The following is a 4,587-nucleotide window of genomic DNA, read 5'->3' on the forward strand; positions in this document are numbered from 1 at the left end:
GGCTATTAGCTGAACAATAGACTATTCAACCTTTACTAAAGACTTGTCTAATAGCCGAGCTAGGTGTGACATCTTCATTTTAATTTGATTTTACAAACAACAAGTGGGCTGAATTGGAGTCTATTTCTTCTGGGCCTAGACCTATATAAATTAACTTAACTGGCAGGCTATGAGGCATTATTAGGCCACCTTACAATTGCAACTGGTCAAAAATGTAGCATCCTACAATTATTATTGTTATTATTATTATTTTTTTTAATGTATCCGTTATTTTACCAGGTCAGTTGACTGAGATCACATTCTCATTTGCAGCAACGACCTGGGGAATAGTTACAGGGGAGAGGAGGGGGATGAATTAGCCAATTGTAAAACAATCATTTAAAGAAAAAAAGTCTGCACGTTAGATCTAAACAATGGAACTAATAATTAAAAGTGCACATTTGTAAATCCCAAACTCTAAAAGTAATTGGAAAGGTAGATAGAAATTATGTGTGACACAATACAGAATGGAAACAAGATGTAAACAAGATGCTGTGTTTTTATTTACAGTAGTGATGGACAACTGGGGGCATTTTGAAAACAGGTTTTCAAATGCTTGTTTTTCACAACTGTAGCAGCTGTAGCCCATCATGCAAATGTTTCCTATTAGCAGGACAATAGACTTTTTATAACCTGGCTACTGTTGGGAAAAATCCCCCAACTTGCAAAGTATTCGGTGCTTAAGTACTCTAAAGTGTTACATTTCTAACTCAAAACAGCAGTACAGTATTTATTCAGCTTTGATCCATGCCTGGGCCTGCAGGACGCAAAGTTCTTTGTTTGTCAGACGAATCATTGGGTTGAAACTACAGAACAGTACAAAACAAGCGAACACACATGGTTAATGTTATGATATTTTTTTTTAAATGTGAAAATGTGCAGTATGCAGTAAAGACCAGTAGACGATTTAATTAAGAATTATTTTTAGCATTATTATGTCTACATTATAGTATCGTAGCCTACTGTACCTGTTCATTTTCCTGGGCTTTCGAGTTTGGCGCTAAACAGGCATCTGATGATAGTGTTTGCGAAAAGCACTGTCAGTGACCAAAATCTCCAAGTCTACCAGTATTTTTGAAATGTCTCCAGTATATTCTCCGTTCCTCCTGAAGGTCTAATCTGCTCACTTAAATGAAGAGATCCTGGTCATGGTGCTACAGTATAATCAAAGTGAGGACAATCTGCAATATGCTGTATACTTATAGCCTATTGTATCCTGAAAGTCATGCCTTTCCTCACCCCACCCAAAACTACACCCTAAACACAGTTACTATTCCAAAACGAGTTGTTAATAAAAATGTAAAAATCACATTGAGACCAAGGAGAACAGACGGAATGGACATCGTTTTCATCAAGCCAGCTTCTTTCTATGGTGCTACCTGTTCCAGGGTTAGGACTGTAACCACCAGCTTCTTTCTATGATGCTACCCGTTCCAGGGTTAGGACTGTAACCACCAGCTTCTTTCTATGGTGCTACCTGTTCCAGGGTTAGGACTGTAACCACCAGCTTCTTTCTATGGTGCTACCCGTTCCAGGGTTAGGACTGTAACCACCAGCTTCTTTCTATGGTGCTACCCGTTCCAGGGTTAGGACTGTAACCACCAGCTTCTTTCTATGGTGCTACCCGTTCCAGGGTTAGGACTGTAACCACCAGCTTCTTTCTATGGTGCTACCCGTTCCAGGGTTAGGACTGTAACCACCAGAGGACTTGAAAATGAGCCGGAGCTGAGAGGATCACCAAAACTAAAGGTATTTTGGTTTCAGAGCATTTTATATATAAAAAGAGAAGGTATATAGCCTATCAATGTGTAGGCATACTGTATAATAAAATTGATAATTATGTATTAAAAACGTGAATGTGTTTTTGCAGAGCTTCAACCATGCGTACAACGATCCGTGGAGATCAGTGGACAAAGGGCTGAAACTTGGGTCTCACTGAAAAAAACGCATGTTTGCCAAGAAAGAGGTTTGTTAAGCTACATTCCTAAAATGTGTAGGCAGCATTTGTGTGTTGGAGTCACCTTTAATTCTTAATTGATCTACTGTTTCTATCATAGGCCACTGTAATTGATGGGGGCTCAGGGCGATACCATTCTGCTCATCTGATGAAGGTGCTCATGGGTGAGATTAAAACTTTGAAGACCGAGATCGAGTCATTAAAGGTAGCCCATCAGAAAGAGAAACATTATCTGAGGGCAGAGATACGGGCGAAAGCTGATGCATTGGTCCAGAGCCAGGTGGTATTGGTGGAGAGTCACTCCTCATTAGTGGAGATTCAGGCGGAGATGTGTAACCGAAGAGAGATACCAAAAGTGGGCACAGAATACAAACTGGGATGGATCCCGAGGCAAATGTGGCTTACCAGTGAACCACCGGGTGTTCATCATTAATACTGTGTCTCAGAAGTTTCCGTCCATGACTGATGCAACCCGAAAAATAATTAAAGACGGAGTTAATGAGTACTTGAGTTCACAGAGAAAGTCTGGACATGGCCTGTTCTCCCTTATGTAAGGACTTTCCCATGTTTACTACAGTATGTACTATATGCTATGTTTTGTTTAAAAAATAATGCTAAAAATAATATTTCAAAATGCTGAAGTTTATTTAGTAATGGATCCACAACGTATTACTTGTTCAAATATGCCATGATATTTTTGAGATATGTGTTGAAGCAAGTGATGTCTGTTTTTTTGCCTTTTCTCGTTCACTCTAGGATAAATGAAAACGAGATCTCCAAAATATAGTTACATTTTAAGAACAAATTCTTATTTACAAGGACTCCTTCCTCCCCAACGGGGATTTGAACCCCGGTCTCCCACTTGCCCCGCATTCTGTAGTACAGACATGGCCTGCTCTCCCTTATGTAAGGAATTAGGCACTTTCTCATGTTTACTATAGTATGTATTGTAGACTGCACAGTAGCCTAATAAACAAACAAACACATTTTGTTAATAAAATAATGATAAAAAATACTCTTTCATTATGCAGATGTTGATTTAGTTATGGACCCATAACAAATTACTATGGGAATAAATATCACAGATTTACAGAAATATTGGAACAAAGTTGTCTAATGAAGGCAAACAAGTTAGAATCCTCAGATCCTAGAGCCTACTCCCAACATCACCTGGCACAGCGCCATAGAAACCCTGAGGGATTTGTTTTTCGTTTTTCTCTGAATAGAAACACAATAATATTAATCAAATTAATTAAGCCAAATTTCTGAAAATCAATCCCATATACTATGTTATTACAAAAAGGTTTTACATTATCTGGTAATGCCAATGCTGAATACTATCAAATGCTTCTCAATATTATCAAATGCTTCCAGATGCCCTTTGGTGGTCAAACTAGCAATAACTAGCAGTAACAGAAAAATTGTCAGAGAATGAAATGACGTGCCACAGAATACTGCAGCAGCACGGAAGGTGTGCCACAGTATGACACAACTTTTAAAGGAGGAACCAGACGTCACATTTTTTATTTATTTTTATTTATGGATAGCCAAGGGCACACTCCAACACTCAGACATATTTTACAAATGCAGTATTTCTGTTTTTAGTGAGTCCACCAGATCAGAGGCAGTAGGAATGACTCCTTGTTCTCTTAAAAAGTGTTTGAATTGTACAATTTTCCTGTCCTGCTAAGCATTTCAAATGTAATGAGTACTTTTGGATATCAGGGAAAATATATGGGATTAAAAAATAGGGAGAGTGTGGTAAATTGAGCTAAAGGGCTAAATTGAGCCATACTTAATTACCAAAATGAATAATTTGATCAAATAGTTAGGAAGAGGTCATCATTTCATGGAGTCTGTGAAGGAAGAAACCACATGGAAAAAGTGGGGAGCTAGTTAGGTCCTAAACAAATTTTCACCAAAAATCAAATCAAGTCAAATTAATTTATTGTGTTTAGAGGTGTTTAGAGGTTTCATGATGCTTGTATTTAAACCAAAGTGGATAATTTTAAGATTGTTCCATGAGTTGGGGTCTCTATAAGCGTCAATATGATGTCCTAAAACTAGCATGAAAGTGCATCCTTGTAGCTGTGTGAATTCGCCAAATGCAAATTCTTGAGGTGGAGTAACTCTGCAAGATCATGGTCAAACCAGCGGCTGAGCCTGTTTTTAATTCTCATTTTCTTTATGGGGCCGTGTTTGTTAACAATACCACTGAAAATATAAAAAAAGAAGGTCCAAGTGTCTTCGACAGAGGGGATCAAGCTGATTCTATACCATTTCACAGAGGCCAGTTCATGAAGGAAGGCTTGCTCATTAAAGTTGTTTAGCAAGCGTCTATGACAAATCAGGACAGGTTGCTTCACTGAGCAGCCATTACGAACACAGGATGTAAAACAGTGATCACTAAGGTCATTACAGAAAACCCCAGACTGATACCTATCAGGATTATTTGTGAGGATAAAATCAAGAAGAGTAGCCTTTTCTGGGTGTTTGGAGTCATACCTTGTGGGATTGGGAATAATCTGATAAAGATTTAGGGAGTCCCATTGCTTTAGGACTTGGTCGGGTGGTTTAAGCATGTCCCAGTT

The 4,587-nt window shown here is 38.5% G+C and overlaps 1 long non-coding RNA gene across 1 annotated transcript; it reads left to right on the forward strand.

The window, feature by feature from the left end:
• Nucleotides 1–1,590: 1,590 nt before the first annotated feature.
• Nucleotides 1,591–3,011, forward strand: LOC112253348. The gene is made up of 3 exons (XR_002953985.2): nucleotides 1,591–1,788; nucleotides 1,910–2,005; nucleotides 2,097–3,011. It is a non-coding gene; the product is annotated as an uncharacterized LOC112253348 (long non-coding RNA).
• Nucleotides 3,012–4,587: the final 1,576 nt, after the last annotated feature.

The sequence above is a fragment of the Oncorhynchus tshawytscha genome, linkage group LG06 (assembly GCF_018296145.1).
Source record: "Oncorhynchus tshawytscha isolate Ot180627B linkage group LG06, Otsh_v2.0, whole genome shotgun sequence".
NCBI lineage: Eukaryota > Metazoa > Chordata > Actinopteri > Salmoniformes > Salmonidae > Oncorhynchus > Oncorhynchus tshawytscha.